The sequence below is a fragment of the Myxocyprinus asiaticus genome, chromosome 45, assembly GCF_019703515.2.
Source record: "Myxocyprinus asiaticus isolate MX2 ecotype Aquarium Trade chromosome 45, UBuf_Myxa_2, whole genome shotgun sequence".
NCBI lineage: Eukaryota > Metazoa > Chordata > Actinopteri > Cypriniformes > Catostomidae > Myxocyprinus > Myxocyprinus asiaticus.
This window is the reverse complement of record NC_059388.1, coordinates 10,738,466-10,757,701: the sequence shown is the minus strand read 5'-3', so window position 1 is coordinate 10,757,701 and position 19,236 is coordinate 10,738,466. Positions and strand designations below refer to the sequence as shown.

At 37.0% G+C, this 19,236-nt stretch overlaps 1 protein-coding gene and 1 long non-coding RNA gene across 2 annotated transcripts in view; both read left to right on the top strand.

The window, feature by feature from the left end:
* LOC127435439 (uncharacterized) overlaps positions 1-19,236 on the top strand; it is a 183,066-nt gene that overhangs the window by 54,260 nt on the left and 109,570 nt on the right. The window lies entirely within an intron of this gene.
* Positions 1-19,236, top strand: part of LOC127435409 (semaphorin-3C-like) — an 83,845-nt gene that overhangs the window by 15,493 nt on the left and 49,116 nt on the right. The window lies entirely within an intron of this gene.

The window sequence follows — 19,236 nt, the reverse complement described above, 5'->3', positions numbered from 1 at the left end:
TTAAATGTAAGTGCAATGCAACAACACAATTCTGAACTAAATCTGCTCTGTCCATAATTAATCTGGTTGAAGCCACATGTGTGAACTTGAGCCAGGTAACACAAGGCAACACCCTTTCCAAATAGAGAAGTGTTTTTTTATTTATTTTTTTGACACAGGTCAGGCAGGGTTTAATTGATGCCCTTGTTGATTTGTCCATGAATGGGTTATTTTGGTTTTCAGTTAAGCATCAGATATGTAAGCTATTTCAAGAATTCTTCATAAATTATTCTTTCCAATTATGAAACACAAGGATATTTTCAGCATCTACAATTTGCCATTTGACGCAGCTATTTCACATAAGAAATGGTGGAGATGAAGAAGACCGTTGTATTGGTTGTCAAAGCTGTGTGTTTCCATGTTGCAATGAAAAGTCACCTATGAAAAATATGGATCCCAGTTTGTGTGCATGCACAAATTTTGTTCTCAGATTGGTCTAGTTGCACTGCAATTATGCCTCATTAAAACTCACATTTACCCTCTAGCATACCACCAGTCAACGTGTGTCCTTATAATAGCACTAATGCCATTTTGGAGTGTTAGGCCTTCAAACATTTGTGGAAATATGTGTGTCTTAACTCAAGAACTTCAGACCTTATCTATGAAGGCCTGATTTTTATCTTAATTACAGTCCTTTTACAGCAGAAAAACAAGGCTAACATTTGCTCACATTCAGCCATGGTCAGAGTAAAGTATTCTCTGAATTCTCTGCTACATACATCAGTTTAAGGATGAAACAGTTTTGACCTCAGACAACATCACATTCATCTGCTATAAGGTAACGTCTTAGGCATATATCACTTCTCAATCATGGCTGAAGCCCAACAATTTGATGTTGTACGATATTCCAAAGAGGGGGAAAATATTTTGGTTTGATCATAATGTGTTTTTGATGGCTTTGCCATAATACTTGTAATATTTTTACCTCAGACTTTAAAAAACAAAATAGCAGACTTGAGGGTAAATCAGACCACCGGCAAACAAGGATGTAACCAAATATTCAAGATTAATGAGGGACCAAATGTAAAAGTTTAAGTCAACATGAAATGGCATTTACAACCCATTTTACTTCTGCATTGTGACATATATTTGATTGAAATTAAATATTCAAGGAGAAAATGCATTTTAGTTGGTTGAATCAATGCCTAAAAAAATAGCTATTTGGTTATTAGTCACTGTTATCCAAAATCACTGCGTAACCTAGGTGATCTCAGCTGAAAAGGAAAGTCATTTGAGAGATGGAGCAAGTTATTGCACTTGAAAGACAAAATTTATTTTTCTTAGGAATAACGTGCACTGATTAATTGTCCACAAAAAACAGGAATATGTGAAAAATATGACAATGAAAACATAGTCATAGACTTTTAGAGTCAGTCATGGAAAACACCCATATTACTCAACCACTTTTCAGAATATTGAAGTCTATAGTGGTTTTAGCCTTGCTGGTTACATTTTCCTTAGATGTTGAGTCTGAGGTTAGGAGGTCATGGTTAGGTCAGGTCAGGATAAGGGTGAAGTCTCAAATTGAGACCTAAAGACTGAACGTCTTTGGAGTCATACCAGTGACTTTCTGGCTAAGGATGATAGTTTTGGACATTGAACACGTGTAAAATATTAAGTAATCAAAACAAGAACCAACAAACATAGTGCTAATCGGTCAGGCGAATTCCAGCTCCACACAAAACATGGCTTGTCAGAACTGTCAACATCGACATATTAAGGCCAACAAATGTGTTTATCTGCAGGCTACGTTTAGAGGTGAACTGTAAGTGATTGAGTTCATTCTTTAACATTCTCCGCCGAGGAGAAGACAGGACTGCAGTGCCTGAGGCAAACAATGTAGGCAAACAATAGTCTTTGCCTGAAGGTCTCTTGCCTTTTTGACCTTGTTAAATATCACTGGTTTACTCTGTCGTCCATCAATACTGAAAACAAACCATCATAATGGTGCAGTTAACATGAATGTTTAGTCTTGTTTAGTATCTGTGTTAGTCTCATTGATTCATGCTAATTAAGAATTGTTCCATGTTTTCAGCCCCAAAGATTTTTGTTAAGCCTGTAAGCTGTGTATTTGCTCAAACTGTGCAGGACTACAGCTTTGAAAAGAGCATTTAAAGCCAAAAATAGTTTATGGTTTGAAGATTCTCAGTTCTTTCCATTTCAGTGGCCAAAACTTAAAATTGTAAAAGGAAAGAGACTTCACTAAAACTGTTGAAATAAAACTGATGGGAAACATTGTTGCAATGGAATAGATGAAGTAAGATGCACAAATGTAAATATAAACTAACAAAAAGGTACCAAAAGTACCATACATTGTGCTTTTTTTGACATTGCAAATATTTCCATTAAGACATGTACCTTGGTAGTACCATAGTACAATGGCAAGAAAAAGTATGTGAACCCTTTGGAATTAGCTGGCATTAGTTGGTCAAAAAATGTGATCTCATCTTCATCAAAGTCACAATATAGACAAACACAATGTGCTTAAGCTAACAACCCACAAACAATTATAAATGTTCATGTCTTTATTGAACACATCCCATTAAACATTCACAGTTCTGTGGAAAAAGTAAGTGAACCCTTGGATTTAATAACTGGTCCATCCTCTTTTGGCAGCAATAACCACAACCAGTTTCCGGTAACTGCGCATTAAACATGCACAATGTTCAGATGTCTGGTGTGAACAGCTTTCTTGAGGTCAATCCACAGTCTCTCTATTGGGTTAAGGTCTGGGCTCTCCTAAAGGTGTATTTTCTTTTTTTGAAGGCATTCTGTAGTGGATTTTCTTCTATGTTTTGGTTCATTGTCCTGCTGCATCACCAAACTTCTACTGAGCATCAGCTGGTGCACAGCCACCCTGACATTATCCTGTAAGATATCTTGATAAACTTGGGAATTAATTTTCCCCTCGATGATGGCAAACGTTCCAGGCCCTGAAGCAGCAAAGCAGCCCCAAATCATGATGCTTCATCAACTGTACTTCACCATTGGGTTGATGTTTTCATGCTGGTATTCAGTACTCTTTTTACGCCTTATGTAGTGCTGTGTGTTCTTTCCAAAGAATTCAACCTTAGTTTAATCAGTCCAAAAAACATTTTCACAGTAGCATTGTGGAGTGTCAAGGTGGTCTTTGGCAAACTTTAGGCATGCAGCAATGATTTTGTTGGAAAGCAGCAGCTTCCTTTGTGGTGTCATGTCATTGACACCATGCCTGTTTATTGTTTTCCATATAGTAAACTCATGAACAGAGATGTTAACCAGTTCCAATGTTTCATTCAGGTCTTTAGCTGTCACTCTAGGGTTCTTTTTTACCTCATTGAGCATTCTGTATTGTACCCTTACAGTCATCTTGGCTAGACGGCCACTTCTAGGGAGAGTAGCCACAGTACTAAATCATCTCCATTTATAGACAATTTGTCTAACTGTGGTCAGATTCATATCTAAGCTCTTCAAGATAACTTTGTAACCTTTTCCAGCTTTATGCAAAGCAACAATTCTTGATCACAGGACTTTTCAGATATCGTTTTAGCAAGGCATAGTCCACATCAGCAGATGCTTCTTGTGAATAGTAAACTCAAAATATTTGAGTGCCTTTTATAAGTAAAAGTAGCACTAACCCACACCTCCAATCTCATTTCATTAATTAGATGCCAGGTTTGCCAACTGCTGACTCTAACTAGCTTATGTTGAAATAATTTGCCTAGGGGTTCACATACTTTTTCCAACCTACACTGTGAATGTTTGAATGATGTATTAAATATGTACAAGAACAATACAATAATTTGTGTGTAGATTGTTTTTTTTTTCTTTTCCATTGTTGTAGCTTAGATGAAGATCAAACCAGATTTTAAGACAAATGTAGATGCAGATAATTCCAAAAGGTTCACATACTTGCCATTGTATTCTTTGAAGTTCCTTGGACTACCTTATAAATACCATAGTATATGAATATGGTAATTAATCAGTACCATGATATATATATACAGTATCTGATACCATCACTGTACCATGGTACCACCGCAGTACTTTTGTGTAAGGCTTTCTGTAGCCTGCATATGTTTCGTATTACCCGTGAAACTCCAAAATGAAGTTTACTAGAGTAGCACTACATTTACATTTCTTTGACTCTCAACGTCTTTTTGATCTGTTTGGTTATGGAAGAAAGGCTTCCAAAATCAAAAATACATAATTAAAAAAACAATAAAGTGTGATTTTAAACATATTTCTCTGTCTGTAGTTAAGCTGAGTTAAATTTCATAAGACTTTCTATTGTCACAGTTTTAAGTTAGTCAGTGTTCTGCACCTTGCATGTGTGTGTTTATGTATAAGCGAGGGGTGCCTTGTGTTAAGGTGAAAGGTCACGGGGGGCCCAAGGGGATCTGTGACAGGTGAAGATGAGGCTGCGTGCTAATTGGGGCATGGGAGCTATTAGCATGATGGGTAGCTTAGCGTGTAAAATTTCAGCTCCTGTGGGGAACCCTGTAGAGTGCCAGAGAAACACAGCACTGTAACTGAACCAGTTCCAAAGTTCTGAGAGTGCTGATAAACTTTATTGCTGCTAAAGGTTCTACTGCTCTGAGCTCTGTGCTAGTATTTTGCTATTTGTTGTGGGATCCAACTGAAGTATAAATAATATTACCATTAAATGTTAAAGCGTATTTCTGCACTTATTTTCCTAGCAGATAACTTTCTGAATTTCATGCTTGCTGTCTGCTGAACACTACAATCTCATATGTGAAATTAAAGTAAAGACTCTGCTTTACAGCTCAGTTTTCCTACGTGCCATTCCATCTCGTACACGATTAAGCGCTCAGCCTTTCAAAGTGTACTCTTTTGACCGCGAGCGTATATGGACGCATTCGATGCATGCGTCTGTGTGCGTCACTGGCCAATGTACCTGCCATCTCAAAAAAATGGGCTGCATGCAGCACTGTCTATGTGAAAGGGGCACAAATTAAGAAATGTGATGCTGAAGCTGCGAGATACTAACACTTACATGCAAATGCAATCAGTGTGCAACAAAAGTGTCTGTGGTATCAAGATGTGGTTGTGTCCCAATTTGGCGCACTGTCAAGCATAAAAGTGCTGACTTTCCCATTACTAGTGAAGTACATATTTTTAGTGCATAGTATAGCTATTAAATTGGAACACAACCATAGAAATAATCCTAGAGCACTAAAAATGTTTTTCTTCCAACATGTTCAAGACAACCATATTTGGAAACAGTGTAGCAGAAAAAGCTAGCCCCAGAGGACAGGTCATGTAAAGGAATTTGGAGGCAAAACGGAGGGACCACTAATGCTAACTGACACAGTCAGTTGCTAACAGTGCTGTCAGTTTGAAATGCAATGTATTCAGGACTTCATCTCCTCTGTCAGTATTTATAAATGCTTTTAGAATAAGTGTGCATGTGTATTTGTGTGTGTATGTGTATTCTAGAGACCAGAGGAATGTGTGTAATGTCAAGAGGACAGACTGTCTGACGTCTCTGTCGCATGTTACCCTGTAGCCTGGTTTGCCGGGACTTATTCTCCACAACCAAACCTGCTTTCTGTGTTCACCTGATCCCCATAAATCCAACATGATCACACGGGAAGTTGGCATACTGTTTCCGAAAGTTCCGTTACCCTAGGATCAGCAACAGTATGTCAACTCACTGACATGTCCTATCTCCCATCGGACATATTTGGAACGGCTCAACCACAATTACTTTCCCTCGTGGCTTGACTGGTAGTGCGTTGCGTCAGTTGTATAGAAGACCACAGTTCAATCCCCAATCAAACAAGGAAGAAATCGCATTTGTATAAACAATCAGGAGCATGATAAGAAGGTTGCATTTTTGTCCCTAACATTGCATTTTGTCTCTACTAATGGTTAGGGTTAGATTTGTGTTTTGGTTGGGGGGTAGATTAAATAAGTATTTCTCTTCACTGTTTTTTATCCTGTTCAGCTGAAAACAATTCTTTTTACAACTGGCTTCTGGTGAACTCTCCTGGATATAAATGGATGTCGCACTTGTTATATGCTCTGAAACACTTACCGCTTTAGCCTCTGGAGGCAGTGTTTTCAAATTCGGTCAACGTATACTGATTCTGGCTAAAGAAAAATCGGCACAAACTTGCTGATTTTTATGTGAGATCAGGCTGATAAATTAAACTAGATTTTATCATTTTTGAAGAAAATTTGATTTTTGATTGAATTTTTGTCCCTGCAACACTTGCCATGGTTCTGGAATATTCTGGGTGATTGCCATGGTGTTGCTATGCAGTTGTTAAGGTTTTCTGAGTGGTTGTTAATGCCTTGCTAGGTGTTTTGGGTGGTTACTAAAGCACTGGTCAAAATAGCCCCACCCCCAAGTCTTTTTGACTGTGGTTCTCAACTGGTTTTACTTTAGGACCTATATTTTACATGGCACATAAATTCCAAACAGAGTTCAAGCATTGTTTATTGTACAAAAGTGACCAAAAATGTCCTTATAATCAAACACTGAAATGTATTAATATAACCATGAACTGAATTAGGCCCAACAATATGCAAAATGATTAATATGACATTGGCTGAATAGTAAAATTAAGAAAATACTTAAAACATAGCAAAGGAGTAGTTTACCAGCCTAACACATGGACCTTCTATATATTATTATATTAGTATTAGCCATATTATAATAATATTTTTAATGCATATTTATGTTGGCTTGACAAAGCCAAAATACTGTTATTGTACAGACTTGGTTCCCTAAACAAATACCAAAAATATCAATTGTAACTCCACCTATAGCTTTCAAGCTACATCCTCCATACTTGGCACATATTTTCAGACTGTTCTGACTATGTGTGCTATTCCTTTTCTAACTGATTGGACTTACAGTTTTCCTGTGGAGGGATTTGTCCAGTCCTATATGGACAAAAGTATTGGGCCACACCTCTTAATCATTGAATTCATGTGTTTCATTCAGTCCCATTGCCACAGGTGTATAAAATCAAGCACCTAGCCATGCAGTCTGCCTTTACAAACATTTGTGAAAGAATGGGTCGTTCTAAAGAGCTCACTGAATTCGAGCATGTTACTGTAATAGGATGCCACCGTTACAACAAGTCAGTTCGTGAAATTTCTTCCCTCCTAGATATTCCACGATCAACTGTAAGTGGTATTATTGCAAAGTGGAAGTGTTTAGGAACCACAGCAACTCAGCCACGAAGTGGCAGACCACGTAAAGTTACAGAGCGGGGTCGCTGAGTGCTGAGGTGCATAGTGTGTAAAAGTCGGCAACACTCTGCTGACTCGATAACTGCAGAGTTCCAAACCTCCTCTGGCATTAACATCAGCACAAAAACTGTGCGCCGGTAGCTTCATGGCATGGGTTTCCATGGTCGAGCAGCTGTATGCAAGCCTTACATCACCAAGCACAATGCCAAACCTCGGATGGAGTGGTGTAAAGCACGCCGCCACTGGACTCTGGAGCAGTGGAAACGTGTTCTGTGGAGTGAAGAATCACGCTTCTCTATCTGGCAGTCTGATGGACGAGTCTGGGTTTGGCAAATGCCAGGATAACGTTTCCTGCTTGACTGTATTGTGCCAACTGTAAAGTTTGGTGGAGGAGGAATAATACTATGGGGTTGTTTTTCTAGGGTTGGCCTAAGCCCCTTAGTTCCACTGAAGGGAAATGTTAATGCCTCAGCTTACCAAGACATTTTGGAAAATTCTATGTTTCCAACTGTGTGGAAACAGTTTGGGGAAGGCTGTTTTCTGTTCCAGCATGACTGTGCCCCAGTGCACAAAGCAAGGTCCATAAAGGCATGGTTGGATGAGTTTGGTGTGGAAGAACTTGACTGGCCCGTACAGAGCCCTGACCTCAACCCTATCGAACACCTTTGGGATGAAATAGAACGGAGATTGCGAGCCAGGCCATCTCATCCAACATCAGTGTCTGACCTCACAAATGCTCTTCTGGAAGAATGGGCAAAAATTCCAACAGACACACACCAAAGTCTTGTTGAAAGCCTTCCCAGAAGAGTGGAAGCTGTTATAGCTGCAAAGGGGGGGACCAACTCGATATTAATGCCTATGGATTTAGAATGGGATGTTATAAAAGCTCCTGTAGGTGTAATGTGTAGGTGTCCCAATACTTTTGTCCATATGGTGTATTTTCAGACTTTTCTGAAAGTGTGCTATTTCTTTTCTAACTGATTGGACTTAGATTTTTCCTGTGGAGGGCTATCAAAAATGGGAAAATTACCCAAAACTTACATTGATGGAATGTTCAAACAAGCAAACGGAATGTTCTTAAATTTAAACTCCAACTGTCAAAATTTCAAATGTAAACAAACCCACACACGGCCTCTAAATTTGCTTTTAAAGTTGCTCTCTCTCACTTGTTTTATCATCTATCAACTTTCCATCCACCCATCCATCCATCCTGCTGTATGTCTTACTGTAATGTCAAGCCAACATCAAAGGTTTTTCTTGACATTATATATGATTGGGCCTGCAGAGTATTGTTCACATTTTCCACTGTAATAATTACCAGAAACTGGTTTTCAAACTTCACTTCTAATGGACAAATTCGTCCAAATCTGACAAGCATCCTTGACAAACTATCTTGTATTACATATTAATTTCATTTTGCCTTATTTTTATGATATTCTGGTCCCAAGATATGACTCCCTCCTTCAATGTAAGTCTATGGGATTTTTACACCCCTATTGTCCACCCGGTCCAGTATAGCACACCACTCTTCAGCAAGTCGCATGATACTTCATGTCCATAGCACAAATGGTACAAGATGAGACATGCATCAAAGCTTTAATCCATAAAACTAAGTACGAGCAAAAGTAATAGTGCATTAGCAAGCACCAATCACTGGCAGCCTCCATCTTGCATCATGATAGATTGTCTCACTGAACCAGGACCCAAGATATTGTGAACGTTAATGAGGATGACGCATTAGGTTGCCTGGACAGAGGCTTTGAGGCTAACAGTATGTGTGAAATCACTTACACATCGCATTATGTGAGTGTAACCATGCAGAACCAAACCAAAGAACCGTGTTATTTTCTAAACAAAAGAGGCTGGGGGTTTAAAGTCGGGTTTTAAAGGCAGAGAGCACTCCATCTTCATAAAGAATGGGAATTCTCTGTGTCTTAAGCTCCTTTTTAAATATTTATTGAAATGGACTCCGCCCACTCGTTTCCCTGAGCAACACTGGCGACAATAGCATTCTGGATGAATGGGATATGGCCATTATATTTGCATACAGTTAATTTATTCATACAAGCTATTGATGTTTAGTCAATGAGGGACAAGTAAACAAAAGCTGGGCTGTAATTGGAGTTTAGGCCAGCAATGCAAATTTAATAGAGCCTAGAAAACATTTGCACGAGTTTTAAACTGCAATTAGTAACTCTTAGTTGGTCTAAGCATTCAGCTGGCCACATGGTGTTGTTTGTGTTATAGTCCTGATAATTCTTTGACATTCTTTGTGACACAATTAGTCAACAAGTCAAGATCATGAATGGTAGGCCAGTTGATAAGCAATGCAAATAACATTAAGTAAGGTGTGCTATCACTTTTCTAATCGATCCAATTTACATTGAAGGAGGGTCTCGAGACATATCTAGAGACCAGAATATCATTGAGACTTAGGGCCTTGGGCCATTAAGCAACCACTCAACAATGCCCTAGCAACACCTTAGCAACCACCTAGAACACCATAGCAACCACATAGCAACGTGTTGAAAACCATCCCAAAACACCTTAGCATCAAGGCTGCAAGTTTTGCAGGGGTGCGCACCATACACTTTTCTATTTAGAAACTGTTAGTTTGTCCTTTAGTTGGAGTGCATAAACATGGGTAGTGTTCCCAATTGATACAATCTCTTTAATTGACTTTCCAATTACACAGCAAAACTGAGCTCAGTTCTGGAATCAGTTGTAACGATCCTAATCTGAAACAAAGCTGATACCATATCTGCTGTTGATTTCAAGCTCTGGTTAAAGCATTGGCAGCCATGACAGTGGCGCATGCAACAATTCAGAGGGACATTAGAGAGCAACCTACAACAGACTTCTGGCATCATGACTCCCTTATCAATTCAGCTTCACTCATTGCTCTTGTAAAAAAAAACACAGCTGAGTCTGTTTTTTTTTTTTTTTTTACTTCACCAATAGCTAACATGTTCTAACAAGGCTAAAAGGATTAAAGAGGCTTAACTAAACCTGATAACCTGATTGGAAACAGTCTTTATCACCTTACTAAGGTAAAATGTGTTGCTCTTACATCTACATTTGAGCATTTCCATCCCATGTGTTTAAGAGAACAAAATGGCCATCTTTTATTAAATGTAATAATTTGATTGAGGTTCAGAGCATGCAGACAAAACTAGCGATTGCTAGCTATTGCTAGCGATTGGCAGCTCTGGCTTTTCAGAATGCCACGGCCACATTTGAGATACTATGCGAAGATATTGGTCCACTGGTTTGTCAAGTTATAAGTGAATTATTCAGTCACATGACTTGTTGATGTACAGGGTGGTCAAAAGAAAATGGGGTCACATGGCGAAAGAGAAGCACCAAAGTTTGCTGCCATTGAAAACTTAGATAAATTATATACTTATTTATTTGTAGCAAGTTGTTGCTTACAATGATGAATTTGAGAAGTTTTTGATTATTTCTGTGTGAAACTAATGTGTCTATTATTACTGCCCATTTGTATCGCCAGATGGTGCCACTTTATTTTGTGCAATTGATGCAAATAAAGTTCACATATGTGTTTGGGACAAAAAGTCGTAGAAGTAAGCAAAAATTGTGCAAAAACTATGCATTTTTAAGATAAGAGCAGGGGTGCACCCTGTACATATAGGACATTTTTTGGTAAATGGGCTTCCATCGCAGTTTAGATAATAAAAAGTTGAAGAATAAAAAATTATCCACCTCAAGTGTGTATATGAATTTGTTATGCATATTTTGAAATATTATTGGCATCTTGGTGTTTCCATTCATTTTTATTCGATATCCCAAAATTTGCATAAAAAGATTCTATAGACATTGTACTCTGTACTACCGATACTGTAGAAAGACTGGTATCATTTTTTTCCCCATCATTTTTATTTTAATATTGACTTGGTACCTTAGTACTGGTACTTTTTAAATCCCAAATAAGGTAATCAGAAATGTGTTTCCCACTATTCCACAGAACCAGCCATCATCATATCCTTTTATTTGAGTAAAATTTGTATAGTTTAGGTACAGTAGTGTACCACAGATTGCTCTGTGGCTAAGATCTAATCAATCTTTTCTGCATATTAATCACAGAATGGCACAACAGGCAAGGCCCATTTCCTATGACGAAACCACTTATTTGCCTCTGTTTGAGCACCCATCAATTTTTCTCATTGAGCTTTCCAAAGCTAATATGGACAAAGCGAATCCATTATTGACATCTCTAAGCTGGTAGACGAGTGAAAAATATGGATTATTTGATCTGTGTCAGGGTGAATGTGTACTCAATAAACTCTTAAACCCTACTAGCACTTTCCTAATCTCATAATAACCTTGTGCCACAAAAGTGTAGTATGGATTTTCATCTTTTGTGTTAAAACAGATGTGCGGTTTTGCATGTCTTGGTGGTCTCCTCTGAACAGATTGAGACCCGTAACCATCTCTTACTGTTTAATAATGGATGTTTTAGAAGTTTCTTGGCAACACAAAAGAGCCTTGTTCCAGTTCTGCTCCACTGCTCTGTATAAGTGAAAACAAAAATGGCGTGAGTGGAATGAGAGAAAGGACGAGAGAGAGAAATGCTACTGACTCCTCTTAAACCAACTAGCATAAATGAAGTTCTTAGTTCATCGCATGGATGGATGCTCAGAGCTTGCTCATGTTAAAGTAATCTCAAAATCCTGCCAAAAGATCAACTGTAAAGCACACTTTACTAATTACTAATGGAATAGCCTTCTTTCTCAGTTACTGCACTGTGTTAAAGGAATGTTTCTGGGTTTAAGACAAGTTCAGCTCTATTGACAATATCGGTGCCATGATGTCAATTACAACAGAAAATAATTTTGATTGACGCAAAAACAAACTATTGCACTTAAAATGGAAGTCAATTAGGCAAGGCATTTTCCGAGGGTTTAAAAGCAGAATTGGTAAAACATTTTTTGTTAAAGTGCTTATGTTAATTCTTCTGTACAAAAATAGATATTTAAATCATCCTTTTTTGTGGTGGGACTACTTTTCTAAGTGAATTAACTTCTGGTTATGTGTCACCCAAGGATGTAACCAAATATTGAGAATTTGTGGGCCAAATGTAAAACTGGCAAAGTTACCTACTGTAGTTTACATGGTCATGACAGAAGAAAATTGCATATACATTTGACACTAAAGTCTAATAGCTGTACTCTTTGAAACTATTTTTTAACATTTATCTTTATAATGCAATACCTTACCTTCCATACCATCCATAAGTATATTCCCAGCAAACACAAAATGTTCAGCTAACAATAATATATGGTTTCCATTTGGTTATTTTTTGGGAACCAATGTACTAGGGACTTTCTTTTTTGGGTTTTATTTTTTATAACCATACATTTGGAGAATGATGCAAGGAGATTTTAGTGTGACAACCTATAAAAACTTATCAAGAACGTATAATAGATCAACAGAAGACGGCTTGTAGACGTAAATGTTGCAGTTTGGTTGCAGAAAGTAATTTAGAGGGTAAAGGCACAGTCACATTTACCTTTGCTAGGCAAAATTTTGCAGGCAAAGAAGGCGTAGGCAAACATTGAGCTTCACTTTATACCTTACTAAGGAAAGTGAAGTTAAAAAGAAACTTGTCGTAAAAATGATATCCTCGTCCAATGTGAATATTCAGTGTAGCTGTTTATTAAACACCACCCATATATAGGTCACTGCCAAACCAAGCAAAGTTATTTCCTATTTGTCAAAGTTCACAAATGAACTCCACGTGAAATCCGCAAGGGGGAAATTCTTTGACAACTGAAAGTTCACGATTGCACAGATTCCGGATCACGGCACCAGTGTCACTGGTCCTACTCGACCCGCCCAGGGAGAGATTCGAACCAGCGATCCCTGGCACGGGAGTCAGACATGCTAGCAAGGAGGCTAGAAAACCCATGGCCTCTAGCCTTAAGGCCAGGAGAGTGAGGTTTACACACTGCACAGCTATCACGTACCAGCTGGCTAATGTTACACTTGTTAACCAAAAGAGAGACTTAAAGTTCTGGTCTGGGAACCAAAACTAATATTCCCAGAATATTTGTTTCGGGTTGCTATTGCTACCTGCTGTTCGCAATTGAAGAGCTCTGTTCCTATCCATGTTGATTTGAAGAGTGACAAATTGTAGCATAATGAGAATCAATGGTTCTTTCCGGCAGACCACGATTACTGTTTGATTTTGACTTCACTAGCTCACAAGCAACTCTTATCCACATAAATCACATTTCAACTCATTGAGGAGCTCAGGAAGAGGCCTAGACATAACAGTTTTGAAGAAAATGTTCCCATCACTACTCAGCAACACGACCCTTCCCGAAAGCGGGGGCAGTGGTGGCTCAGCGGTTAAGGCCACTGTTGGGCCCTTGAGCAAGGCCCTTGACCCTATCTGCTCCAGGGGCACTGTATCATGGCTGACCCTGCACTCTGACCCCAGCTTAGCTGGGATATGTGAAAAAAAAATAATTTAACTGTATATGTGCAAACGTATAATGTGTGATAAAAAAAAAAAAAAAAAAAAAAGCCAGGCCATTGTCAGTTTAAAGAGCACCCCACTGGGCAATCACATCAGCACTACCCTGTGTCCCCAATGTCACAATACATCTTCAAAGCACCACCCACAATGTCTCCAGAGGTGGGTAGTAACATGCTACATTTACTCCATTACATTTACTTGAGTACATTTTTGGAGAAAATGTACTTTTAAAAGTAGGTTTAATAGTGGGTAGCAGCAAGCGCTCAAAACAAACACTTTCTTTCATCACACAATGCCTTCATTTTACACCAAGACAAGCAGATATTTCAAGATTAGAATTGCAGTTCCAACTTAAGAAAACTCATTGCGGTGAGTTTTGGCGATTGTGATAACGTGAGATTCTCTGTCATTTTTAGGGTGATTCCGTAACTATGGGCTCTTATGACATCAGTTTATAAGTATACACTTTTATATCAGTGCCTACTGTATAAATCCATGTAAACATCCGCGTTAAGTGTAAATGGCTTTTGCTATGCTGATCGTGTGCGTGTTTACTGGAGCGCTTCTCTGCACGTGCACAGCAACAGATGTGACACGTTTTTCTCATGGACAACAGAGAACAAGCTCTGAAATGAAATAAGCCTAACACGCTTCCAAATACAGAGATAAGATAAAGTTTACACTTACTGTACATAATTAAAGATCTAAATTATTTCTACACTGAAAATACTGTAACTGGACTAAGAATCCATTCAAGACTTTTAAACGCTGTGAAATAGCAGAGGTATAATAAAAGCATGATCTTGCTTCTTTTTCTTCAGCATTATATATGATTGGGCCTGCAGAGTATTGTTCACATTTTCCACTGTAATAATTACCAGAAACTGGTTTTCAAACTTCACTTCTAATGGACAAATTCATCCAAATCTGACAAGCATCCTTAAAGTGATAGTTCAGCCATAAATTAATGTTCTGTCATCATTTCCCCACCCTCATTTTGTTCCAAACCCATGTGACTTTCTGTATTTTGTGGAACCTAAAAGCTGTTAGACCAAATGTTAGGGAGTGACAGTCTTAGTCACCATTCCCTTTTAAGATATGAAGGAAAAAACATGCAGTGAAAGTAAATGGTGTCTACAAGGCTAACTTTCTGTCTGACATTTGTGTTGCATTGAAGAAAGAAAGTCATACAGGTTTTGAACAACATGAGGGAGAATGATGAAAGAATTTCCAATAATAATAATAATAATTATTATTATTAAATTGTTATTAATATTATTATTCTGTAATACATGTTAAATGTGTATTATGTAATGGAATATTGGCGGTTAAACGTCCATTATGTTACATATGAAAGTAACTAGTTAATTTGATACCTTTTTACTTTTACTCAAGTAATTATTAACATCATTACTTTTACTTCTACTTGAGTAATTTTTTTTCTCCAAGTAATTGTACTTTTATTTGAGTACTGTTTTTGGCTACTTTACCCCTTCTGAATATCTCCTCCAGGACCAATCCTACAAGGGTGTGTGACGGACATCTCTGGGTCGATCTTCCTGATCTAACTATGCAAGAATGTGGTCAAGCCCATTACTAATACTAATACTAATATGTTGGGGAATATCACAAACAAAATGTATTCATTATCAAAAGCCCTCTTGACATGATTTAGCCTTGGGTTTAGAGTTACATATCAGGCTTGACGTTGTGGAATATGGTTTTCATTTGCTTGACGTTGATTCATATTCCATCATGTGTGCAGCTTTTGATTGTTGAATGTGAGTTTGATTGCTTGAAGCATAAGAACCCTGAGTTCTCTTAGATGTCGTTACTGGGAGCTGTTGTAAAAAGTTTTGCCTTCACTATGTTGATGTGTGCCAACTTTCCATGGTGTATCATAACATGCATTCACCATCTGTTATCCACACTTTACTCATAGCTCAGAATCCCTCATCAGTAGTCTCTTGACAGTTGTCATGATTGGCCTAGATGATGTTTTTGATTGATAGCATTATTTAAATAGTGGTTTACCTTTACAGATATGCTTATGTGGTTTTCCATTCTGTTCTTAATAAAGATGAATGTTGAGTGCCAGATGTGTTTGTCTGATAACATTCACTTGAGCTATCATGTAATCCTGATTGAGATACACCAATATCACATGTTGTATACATGCTTCAGAGCCAAACAAGTCACTCATCTGTTAAATCTCCCATGGTTTTCATGCCATATTTTAAAATCACACAGTATTTTAATTTGGTATACTCCATTCAGCTTGGGAGAAAGTTCATGATCCCAAACAAAAGGCCAAATTAACACGGCAGTGCTCATGAACAAAAAGATGAACGTCCTGAACTGACCCTATCAAAGCCTTGATCTCAACTAAATTGGAAATCTGTGCCACAATTTGCACATATTGCATAAGCGTCATTCAACTAACCAAAACAACTCAGTCTCAGTGTAGGATTTGTAATTCAGCTAAATTAAATAATTGCTTAGTTTTGCCAACACCTTTATGCGACAGTAACTTTTAATCTCCATGCTTCTCTGTTTGCCCTCACTAAGAAATAACCCTAAATTAAGCATTGTTTTACATTTAGAGCAAATTAAATGGTCTCTTTCTTGTATTTCTTTGTGAAAACCCAAATATGACATAAACCACATTATTTTTCTTAATTGCATTATTAGCAGGTGTGGTAGCACCTGACAGTTGGTAGTGTTGACTTTTGATATGTGTCTGTAACAAATCTCTAGGCATGATTCATGTTACTAGAGCTTAAGGGTCAGGACAGGCAGACACCAAACACCACAGAATCCTCCCGAGAGAGGTAACGTGTCTGTTTATCCATGGGGTGTGAAGGTCATGTGACTGGTTCCTGCTGTGCTGTATCTTACCTCCCCACATGCAGTACACAAATGCTGCTACACATTCCCATTAGGATTTCTTTTAGAAAGACAGCAAATAATACAGTCAGGTTTAACAATGGTACAAAAAAATTAGCATTTAGGGATAATACATTTTTAACCCCTCAAACCAAAGCTAAGCCTGTGTAACCTACGTTTTTCATGATCTTTAAAGCCTTAAATGCTTAAAATTAGTTTTGTAGACAAAAAATTGTACCTACTACTATGTATGAAGTTCTTTACAAAACAAAAATTGTTAATTAAAGGCTTTATTTATTTTTAAATGGATGACTATATGACTATATATATATACAGTATATATAAACTTTTGCACAGTACTGTATACATAACTTTATATATATATATATATATATAGTGTGTGTGTGTGTGTGTGTGTGTGTGTGTGTATATATATATAGTTATGTATACAGTATTGTGCATAAGTTTATATATACTGTATATACTTCTGAAAAATGTTGCATAGTGAGGATGTCTTCAAAATAATGCCACAAGTAGTTTTCATTTATCAATTAACATCATACAAAGTCCAGTAAACCTAAAAAAGATAAATCATATTTGATGTGACCACCTTTGCCTTGAAAACAGCACCAATTTTCTTACAGTAGACACAGTTTTTCTTGGTTGTTGACAGATAGGATGTTCCAAGCTTCTTGGAGAATTCGCCACAGTTCTTCTATCTATTTAGTCTCAATTGCTTCTGTCTCTTTATGTAATCCCAGACTGACTCTGTGTTCAGTGGGGGGCTCTGTGAGGGCCATGCCATCTGTTGCAGGGCTCCCTGTTCTTCTATTCTATTAAATTCTATTTGCAAAAGGTATGTTATTTTTTCTATATTTCATATTGACACACTAAAGCTAAAGATATAAATAACCATCTTAAGTTTTTGTGAAACATCTTTCTGTATGTGCCTAAGACTTTTGCACAGTACTGTAGTGATAGTTAATCCTGAATATATTGTTACAAATTTGAATATTTAGTTTTAAATATAAATAGAGATGTTAAAAAATTTGAAAATATACTTTTAAATCCTGAATATATATGTAAAAATCTGAATATATAAGTAGAAATTCTGAATTTATACACTTTAACTTAACACTTTAAAGTTAAGTAAAATTGACTTATTTTACTGACCAGATAAATTTACTCAAATTAGCAAATAAATTTAACAAGGTTTTCTACTTATTGATACACGATGACACATTGTAAGGATAACAAACAGTCATAAATAATATTTACTTATACGCTGGAGTATTAATGTTTTGAATTGAGTTCAAATGTATAATTTACTTAATAATTTCAAGTTCATGTTTAAACTAATTTATTCAGTGTAGAAAGTACTTAATCTTTTCTGACATATTTATTTAACCACAAAATCATTTATAGTTAAAAAATCTGAATATACAGTAGTAGTATACTTTTAAATCCAAACATATACTTTTAAATCTGAATATATAGTTAAAAATCCTGAATATATAGTTATAAATCTGAATAAATGTTACTCTGACATAAATATACATACAGATACACATACACATACATATACTGTATATAGCTGTCAATAATTCATAATTGAATAGAATTTGATATCTGGAAAATATTTTGTATCATGCACAGGGTAAGAAAGTCAATGAGAAAGAAATGTAACAGCTTCTAGAATAAACTTTTGAGCATAGCAGTATGTCTTCTCTTGTAATCTTCATAAAGTCTGAAACAGCTGAGGTTTTGAAATGGACTGTTTAACCAACAATGCATTGGATATTTTCCCAATTTCTTGAAAAAAAACCAAAGACTTTAATCGCACATGTCTGCTGAATGGGGTGAAATTGGATTTTGCGACTTCAGTCTGAGGTTACACAAGCTGCATGTTTCTAATTAGTCTCCTGCAACTTAACCAGGTCTTTCGCTCTCTCATTTGAGGTATTTTATTCAATATTCACCACATCTGTTTCCTCCTGTTTCTTCTGCAACTTCACGTCTTTATCCCTCTCCAACTCTTACTCTCTCACCGTCTAGTTCTCTTGCACTCTGCACATTGTGGTCTTGCTTTGATGAGCTCTTTGTTGAGCAGTAATAACACCACTCCTATCTTATTGAGATGCTATCTGAAGTTACTTTGAAGTCCAGCTGATTTAATCGGTTCCCCTCTGCGACTCTCTTTATTAAACTCAAGTTAGAATGATGGGTTTGACAAGACCCTCTCCTCTAATATAATTCTATAATAGTCAGGTGAGACATGCTGTCTACTGTCTGCGTTCTTCATTGAGCCCGGTGTGGTCTTCCTCACCTCACCCTTTGAATTAGTTGAATTTGAATTTTGAGATGTTTTTTTATATCATTGTTGTGTGCCATTGCTATTTGAATTGAGGATGACATTTAAATTCCTCAATTTGAATAGAATTTTATATATATATATATATATATATATATATATATATATATATATATATATATATATATATATACTGTATATATAAAGCAGAAATGCATTAGGAAAGTGGCCGTGGCCAATAGAAATTTGACTTTCATTGGGAGTGGAGAGAGTTACCTTCTCATTGAGGAGA